The sequence below is a fragment of the Marmota marmota genome, unplaced genomic scaffold (genome assembly GCF_001458135.2).
Source record: "Marmota marmota marmota unplaced genomic scaffold, marMar, whole genome shotgun sequence".
Lineage (NCBI taxonomy): Eukaryota > Metazoa > Chordata > Mammalia > Rodentia > Sciuridae > Marmota > Marmota marmota.
Window position 1 is genome coordinate 14,207,470 of NW_026000168.1, and position 9,834 is coordinate 14,217,303.

The following is a 9,834-nucleotide window of genomic DNA, read 5'->3' on the forward strand; positions in this document are numbered from 1 at the left end:
TTCTTTAAGGAGCTTCAAAAGTAATCAATTCCTGGGGCATTTTGGAGAAGATGCCCTAGGAATACCTAGCCTAATTCTGAGTGGGATAGGAAGAAAATAGTGTGTGCAGTGCAGTCCTCTTTAAAAAGAAGTTCTGTGTCCTTTGTATTTTGTCTTAAAATTCTGTGATGAAAACAAGCCAGAAGCTACATTTTAAAGATGAGAATTGAGGCTTAGTGCCATGTTCAACTGTGTGTACCACAGGTCTGCTGATAATTAATAGACCTGTGTATTTTCTGCTTGAATTGGAAGGCTTTTGTTTATTTTTCATAATCATTGAGAGGTGTTCTAAGCTCTATGCAAGGCACTGAGAGTGCGAAGGTATGACAGTCAACAGCCAGCCAGTGGGAATTGGTCTCTTGACTGTTATCAAGTACTGTGTGGCTAAGCGCTTTCCTTTTTTTTTTTTTTTTTTTTTTTTTTTTTTTTTTTTTTTTTTNATTTCACCATCGCGCTTTCTTTTTTTTTTTTTTTTTTTAATATTTATTTTTTTTTAGTTTTTCGGCGGACACAACATCTTTGTTTGTATGTGGTGCTGAGGATCGAACCGGGGCCCGCACGCATGCCAGGCGAGCGCGCTACTGCTTGAGCCACATCCCCAGCCCCGCGCTTTGTTTTTGATGTGATAAATCTAAACAGATGAACAGCGTTAAGGAAGGAAATCAGCGTAACAGTGGCAACTTGTACATTACTTCACAATTTCCAGAGCTCTCCCATTTTATGTGATTATTTATCTCATTCATGCATAACAATATGCGGGGTAGGCATTACCATTTTATAATTTTTTAAAAATTAAAAGTTAAAGAGCCAAACAGACAATTTTGGAAATTTGGGGCAAATATGCAATTTCCACGGGAAGCAAATAGAAATCAGTAGAGATGCCATGAAACTTACTGGAAATCACTTACCTATCTGAAAAGGTACAGCGCCCTTTTCTACTTTAAGAATACCGTTCTAGGGTTGGGGTTGTGGCTCAGTGGTAGAGCGCTTGTCTAGCATGTTTGAGGCACTAGGTTCAATTTTCAGCACCACATATAAATAAATAAAGGTCCATCAATAACTAACAAAAATTTTTTTAAATTTTTTTTTTTTTTAGTTAAAATGTGGTGCTGAGGATCGAACCCAGTGCCTCACACGTGTGAGGCGGCTGCTCTACCACTGAGCTATAGCCCCAGCCCTAATAAAAAATTTTTTAAAAAATACTATTCTGGGGCTGAGGTTGTGGCTCAGTGGTAGAGTACTTGCCTAGCATGTGCAAGGCCCTGGGTTCGATCCTTAGCACCACATAAAAATAAAGATTTTATTGTGTCCAACTACAACTAAAAATTATTTTTTAAAAATTACTATTCTGGCCCTTTCTAGGCACTGTTTGATGATAGTACAGGGTTCTCTGTTTAGCAGAAGTCATTCTGAAGAAAAAAAAATGCACAGTTGTCCCAATGGAGTAGGTGATTCTATTTTTAAGCTGCATTAATATTAGGCTTCATAACCTGTTCCATATAAGGCACAGAGGAGATAAAGAGGTTTTGCAAGGGTCCACAATATACTTAATAGTAGTCAGGCATTGTGGTGAACACCTGTAATCCCAGCTACTGGGAGGCTGAGACAGGAGGTATCACAAGTTCAAGACCGTATCTCAGACTTCCCCATACCCACCACCACCTCTACCACCATTAAAGCACACTAAAACTTTGGACAAGTTTAGAATAGATATCCACAGGTACTCCAAAACAATGTGGGCAGGGATAAACCACCAGATGTCAAAAAACTTTCATGATACCACAATTTGTTTTAAAAGAAGGAATGGTTCATCTAATGGATCTCAAAACTCCAAAATAACAGGCACTGTCATTGGAAAGCTCCACAAGCCAGTTTTAAAAGCAGCAACTAAAACTGAAGAATTTGCAGTAAGTCCAAATGATGGTTTTAGTCAGATCTAAGAGACTTGATTCTAACCTTTGAAGGTTTCTTCTAGGACAAAGCTTGGTACTGAATAAGACAATTAAAATAGAGATGAGGGCTGGGGATACAGCTCAGTTGGTAGAGTGCTTACCTTGCATGCACAAGCCCCTGGGTTCCATCCCAGCAACAACAACAACAAAAAAAAAAAAAAATGAAAGGGGAAATCACATTAAATGAAATACTTAGAAAAATAATGAAATTAGGGCTGGGGTGGTAGCTCGGTGGTAGAGTGCTTGCCTCACATGCATGAGACCCTTGGCTTAATCCCCAGCACCACATAAAAATAAGCAAAAATAAAGATCTTGTGTCCATCTACAACTAAAAAAAATGTTTAAGAAAAAAGATGAAAGTAGGATTGTTCCCTAAAATCTAGAATGCTTTCTCTTTAGAGTAACAATATAAGAATATTAAATAACTCCTGATATTTTAACTTCTCTTACAATTAATTGTTAAGCTCTAAGCATATTCTGTGCTGAATTTAAACACCTATCATTCACGCAGTTCATATTTTAATATTTTACCATGAAGCTCAAAAAACTGTCATATATCATACCTATTTTCTGAACATGTAAAAAACATTTTATCTATATAGAAATGAATGATGGGGTCTGGAGTTGTAGCTCACTTTCAGAGTGCTTGCCTAGCATATGTGAGACACTGGGTTTGATTCTCAGCACCACATATATAACAATAAAGGCCCATCAACAATTTAAAAAAAAATTTTTTTTTTTAATGGATGATGGGAGGTATCTCAGGGGTAGAGTGTTTGCCTAGCATGCGTGAGGCCCTGGGTTCAATCCCCAGCAGTGCAAAAAAATGAGATAAAAATGAGTATCAGAAAAGGATCAAAGTTGTATTCCAAAAAGTAAAATAATAATAACAGCAGCAGAATAATATCCCTATAAACAATAAAAAAGAAAATGTCTTAGGCTGGGGAGTAATAGATGGGAACTTCCCTCAACTTTATAATAATTAAAAATGCATATGTGCCTAATGATGCACAGCTATAGTCTTACCTGCTCAGAATACTGAGGCAGGAAGATCACTTGGGCCCAGGAGTTAGACTATCCTGGGCAACATAGCGAGACCCTGTCTCAAAAAAGGGCAGGAGGTATAAAGTGCAATACAGTAGCCCCATCTAATTTGTAGTTTCACTTTCTGCAATTTTCAGTTCCAAGAATGTTAAATATTGTCTTGATTCTTTCAAGAGCCCATATTCATATAACTTTTATTACAGTATTTTGTTATAATTGTTGTATTTTTAGTTGTTGATCTCTTACTGTACCTAATTTATAAATTAAATTTTATCATAGATATGTATTAAGAAAAAAAACAGATGCTTCTTATAAGGGGGTAATATCCTGATAACTGCATCCTAATTTGAACATAACCAATGTTGAAAATACTTTTAGGCCTGGTGCAGTGGCACACACCTGTAATCCCAGCAGCTCAGAAGGCTAAAGTAGGAGGATCTGAGTTCAAAGCCAGCCTTGGCAAAGGTGACGCGCTGAGCAACTCATTGAAACCCTGTGTCTAAATAAATACAAGATAGGACTGGGGATTGTGTCTCAGTGGTCAAGTGCCCCTGAGTTCAATCCCCAGTACCAAAACAAAAACTTTTAGTACACCTAACCTGAACGTCATAACTCAGCCTAGCCTTACATGTGCTCAGAACACTTGTGCCTCGGGGGAATCATGTAGCAAAAATCCTATTTCATTATAAAGTAATGAATGTATTTTTGTAATTGATTGAATACTATTCTGAAAGACATGATGGCCTACTGTTGCATCATCATGAAGTTTAAAGAGTAGTAAATCATACCATCCTAAGTCAAGCTCATCTGTATAAGGATTGGTACTATCTGCAGAATCAGGCATTCACTAGGAGTCTTGGAATGATTTATCACCCATAACAGGGATGGGGCTATAGTATCATTAAAATTAACACCTAGGGCTGGGGATATAGCTCCCGTAGAGCACTTACCTAGCATATATAAATATGTCCCTGAGTTCCATCCTCAGCATCACAGAAAACATAATAATAATGATAAATAAATGAGCACCTAAAAAACTAAAAACTTAGGTATCAATTTAACAAAATATGTGCAAGATATATCTGAGGAAAATTACAATTCTTTGAAAAGAACTAAATAAATGGAGAGGTGTCCCACACTCATGGTTGTGAAGATATTATTTCTTCTCATCTATAATTTCAATGAAGTCCCAAACAGAATGCCAGCAAGTTATTTGTGCATACCAACAAACTAATTCTAAAATTTTAAACCAATTCTGACATGACCTGACTTTATTTACTGTAAAGCTGTTAATATTACAAGCTATTAGTATTCAGTATTCAAGCTATTAGTAATGAAGATAGTGTGGTATGAGCAAAACAGTAGGCAAATCAATCACTGGAACAAAGTAAGAATCCAGCAGTACACCCATACAAATATGGTCATATGACCTTTGGCAAAGTAAGAGTCCTAGAAATTAAAATGGCAGAAAATCTAGATAACCTTAGTCAACAATGACTTTTTTTTTTTTTTTTTTTTTTTTTTAAGATACAACAGCAAAGGCATGATCCATGGAAAATACTCAGGGGACTGAGCAGAAGAATCATTTGAGCTCACAAGTTCAAGACTAGTCTGGGCAACATACAGTATAACCAGACACCCATCTTAGAAAAAGGAAAACAAAAATCACTCTGGCTGTATATCGTACCACAAATTGAAGGTAGACACAAAGGAAAGTGGAAAATAATTAATCCATACTGAAAAGTATGAGCCAGGTTCATAGATATGGAGAGAAAAATAGATACGTTTTCCTAATTAAAACATGCTCTGTGGGCTGGGGTTGAAGCTCAGTGGTAGAACACTTGCCTAAAATATACAAAGATCTCTTAAAACTCAATGCCAAGAAAAGAACCCAGTTTAAGAACAGACAAAAGGAGGCTGGGTTGTAGCTCAGTGGTAGAGCGCTTTCCTAGCATGCATGAGGCACTGGATTAGATCCTCAACACACATAAAAATAAATAAAAGTATTGTGTCCATCTACAACTTAAAAAAAAAAAGAATAGGCAAAAGATCTGAACAGACCATATTGCAGATGGCAATTAAGCATATGAAAATGTGTTCAGCAAAACATATCCATAGGCAATTGCAAATTTAAACAATGAGACACCACTGTACACCTACTAGAATGGCCAAATTCCAAAACTAACACATTTGCTGGTGAGGGTGTATAATAACAGAAACTCTTACTTCTGGTAGGAATGCAGAATCAACTTTAAAACTCAGTTACATTTCTATATACTAACAAGCTATCTGAGAAAAAATTAAGAAAATCCATTTATAGTAGCATCAGAAACAGTGAAATGCTTAGGAATAAATAAACTGTTGAGGTGAAAGATCTGTATGTACACTGATAACTGAATCATTGGTGGAAGAAACAAATAAATGGATATTCATGGATTGAAAGAATCAATGTTGTCAGAACACCTCTACTAAAAGGTGTCTGCAGTCCATATCAAAATTCCAGGGTACTGATTGGAAAAAATAAATAAAAATTAAAAAAAAACAGACACATACATCAATGGAACAGATTAGTGGGACCAGAAAAAGTTCAAGGCCAATCTGGGCAACTTAGGGAGACCTTGTCTCAAAACATTAAAAGGGATGGGGGTGTGACTCAAGTGTTAAAGTGCGCCTGGGTTGACTCTCCATTACCAAAAAAAAAAAAAAGACATGGCAGTAGGAATGATAGAAGGAATCAGACATTATTATATGTGCATATGATTACATGACCTGTGTAACTGCACCATGTACAACCAGACAAATGAGAAGTTATACTCCATTTTTGTATGATGTGTCAAAGTGCATTCTACTGTCATGTATAACTAATTAGAACAAATTTTTAAAACATATTTTAAAAAACAGTAAAAAAAAAAAATAGTGGTTTCATTGAGGAGGTAGGGATACTGTCTGGGAGCACATGAAGAATTTCTGGGGTGGCTAGCAAGATGGCTAGCTGTTTCCTTGATAATGGTTAGGACATTTTAAATTCATTAAGTTGTACATTTGTTTTATGCTGTTTTCTGTATTTGTGTTATATTTATTTTTTTAATATTTATTTTGTAGTTATAGTTGGACACAATACCTTTATTTCATTTATTTGTATGTGATGCTGAGGATCGAACCTAGGGCCTTGCATGTGCTAGGCAAGCACTTTTCCGCTGAGCCACAACCCCAGCCCCTGTGTTATATTTAAGCAAGCAAAAATACAAATAATTGTTGGGAAGTAAACATCAAAAAGGTGTTTACATGGGCTAGGGTTGTAGCTCAATGGCAGAGCGCTAGCCTCGCATGTGTGAGGCACTGGGTTTGATCCTCAGCACCACATAAAAAAAATAAATAAAACAAAGATTGTGCCATCTACAACTAAAAAAAATGTTTAAAATAAAAAAGGTGTTTATATGAAGGAGCTGGGAGGGCAGGAGACTGAGTAGAAAGCTGAATATTTGACCTGAATATTTCCAGGAATTATTATTTGGTTCTGGGGATTGAACCCAGGGGTGCTTGCCACATCCTGAGTCCTTTTTTTATTTTAATTAGAGACAGGGTTTCACTGAGTTGCTTAGGGCCTCGCTAAGTTGCTGAGGCTTACCTGGCCACTAGAAATAGACCGGGGATGATTTACCAAGCCCATGCCTAATTTATTCCTGTAGTCCTAAAGCCTCAAAGTACCTGACCACAGTGGGAAATTCAGTAAATACATTGTTGAGTCAGTAAACGAATTTGGAGAAGCAGCCAGCCTAGCCTTCTCAGGGTAGAATCTGGGTACCAGTAGCCATCATATTCATTCTTTGATCTTAGTGGACTGTGAAGGAGTTTCAAACTAGAGTGCCATTTTAAATTCACGAGTCTGGTAAATTGTACCAATTTCAGGCTCCTGACCCCGTGACTAACCTTCCAAAATGACAATGTCATCTCCTGGCCTCACCTGTGCTCTCTAGTTAACCCCTGCAGTTCCCTCCCTGCCCCTTCCGTCTCTCACAGCCTTCCTACTGTGTTCTCTGAGCTCTGTTTTCTTCCAAAGACAACACCACCTCCCTTGCAGGCTGGTCAAATGGCTGCACATTCTATCATGTCCTGTTACAAAGAGGTTCTCCCCAAATCTCCCCAGTAGCTTGTCCGTCCTCCAGGTGTTCAAAATCTCCTGTGACTACATCCTCTAGTTTTTCCAATTACTGTAATTTTTGGACAGCTTTGGCAGGTCTTCCCCTCCTCCCCAATTTGTGCCATTTTCCCCACCATTTGGATGGATAGCATAACCAGGGTGCTTCTCATTTCAGTCATCTTCAAGAATCCCTGGAAATAGCTGGGCACAGTAACACACGCCTATAATCCCAGCATCTTGGGAGGCTGATATCATGAGTTCAAAGCCAGCCTCAGCAGTTTAACGAAGCCCTAAGCAACTCAGCAAGACCCTGTCTCTACATAAAATACAAAAAAAAAAAAAAAAGAAGAAGAAGAAGAAGAAGAAAGGACTGGGGATGTGGCAAGCACCCCTGGGTTCAATCCCCAATACCAAATAATAATTCCTGGAAATATTCAGGTCAAATATTCAACTTTCTACTCACATTCTCCTGCCCTCCCATCTCCTTCATGTAAACTTTTTAGTCCCATATTCCTTCCATTCCATGGTCTTCTTCAATACCCAGCCGAGATCCCAAGGTAGATTTCTGAAGTACTCAGGGCCCTCCTCACCTTCCCTTGTGTCTACTCTCCATCCTTCCTTGTCTGCCTTCCTTCCTTCTGCTGCCATCACAGATCCATGGTCTTCTATCTTTAGTCCCATTAGCAACTGCTCCAAACTCTCAGGCTCCTCTCACACCCCCTGGGGCATGGGCATATGGAGAAGATGGATGTCATGAGGTGAGTGCTCCTTAAACTTAGCACTTCCTGTAGCTCAAAAGTAACTTACATCGTTCCATCTCCCCAACCTCTTCCTCTTTGTTCCAAGCTCTCTCTTATCTTCCACCCTGGGCCAGTGGTTCCCACTTTCCACCAGACTTGTTCCTTTCGACTTCCTCTTACCCTCCAACTTTCTTCTTGCCTGGGAACTTCAGGACACTCCAATATTCAAAGAAAGAGATTCCACAGCCCCCTCGAGGTAATATGCTGAGCCCTGTCCCCTGCTGGCTCACTGTGTATAGTAACTGTTTCTTTAATGAATCTCAGTCGCTCACATTTCTCCTCCTCATGATACTTGTCAGTTATGCTCCGTAATTTGTCACTTGTACCCTCCCACTCAGAGATCTCTCTCAAAAGACCTCAATATATGGGGCTGGGGCTGGGGCTGGGGCTCAGTGGTAGAGTGCTTGCCTTGCAGGTGTGAGGCACTGGGTTTAAGCCTCAGAACCACATAAAAAATAATTAATAAACAAAGATATTTTTTTAAAAAGACCTCAATATGGCCTCCTTGTCCCCAAGCCCAGTGGACACAATTTTCAGCCCCTTATACCAGACCTATCTGTTTCATTTAATCAGTTGACTTACCCTTGAACTCATTTCCAAGTCAAGCCCTCTGACTCTTCCACCACCTCCTTTATGGACATTTCTTTCTCTGCTTCTCCTTTATATCTTTACATCACCCTATAGACCCTGCTCTTTCCATACTAAGTGGTCACCCAGGGCAGGCACATCTGCACTTTTATTTTTTCCTTCAGTACTGGGAATTGAACCCAGGGCCTCTCAACCATGGAGTTGCATCCTGGCCCTTTGTTTTTTATTTCGAGACAGTCTTGCTAAGTTGAAAAGGCTTGTTATCCTCCTGCCTCAGCCTCCAGAGTGGCTAGGATCACAGGTGTGCGCCACTGCACCCATCTGCCTCTGCACCTCTGATCGCAGTCATTACCTGTATGCTGATGTTTCTGCCCAGATCTCTCTGTTAAACTCCCAACTCCATAAGGCTCTGGACACCCATGATGGTGTTCCATGCATGTTTTAAATGTAAAACATCATCTCAAACTGAGATGTGAGATCTTATTCTGCAAATCTTTCCAGTTTCTCAAGAAAAAAAAATGGTCTTCTCTATACCAATTTCATTTTTTAATTTTTATTAGTTATTGATGGACCTTTATTTATTTGTTTAAATATGGTGCTGAGAACCAAAGTCAGTGCCTCACATGTGCTAGGCAAGCACTCTACCACTGAGCCACAACCCTAGCCCTATACCAATTTCATTTCTTATCCCCATAATCAGTCACCAAGTGTCCTCTACTTCCTGAATGTTGAACTTCTTCCCTCTAAGCCCCACCGTCACCACCTTGCTTCACATCAAGCTTCTGATTTCTCTTTGATTGAGATGTCTCCCTCTAATCCAGTCTTCTAACACCGAAAACTGAATGATTTTCCTCAAACGTGAACTCAGTTGTTCCCCTCTCCTGCTCAAAATCCTTCTATGGCTCCTCAGTGCTCTTAGGTCTGTATTCCTGAAGGTGGCTTCTGAGCTTCTTCAGGATCTGCCCTCATTGCTCTCTCCAAGCCCATCTGTGATCCCTCCGTCCCTCACTTTTTACAAGTCAGTTTTCCTGCATCACGTTTAGATCAGCACGTGTACACTTCTGCCCCTTAACATTGGTCTCTCTCCTCTCTTCTCCTCCTTCATGGCCTTCCTGACCTTTGCCTGCCTTCTTGTCCTACAGCAAAACTTTCTCCTAGTCTATCTACCCCACCACATGCACCTGCAATTCTCTGTACCCAGCAAGTTACACCTTATTTGTATATGTTCATCTCCACAACCAGGCTTACCCTTGTAAGACAGGGTCTGTGT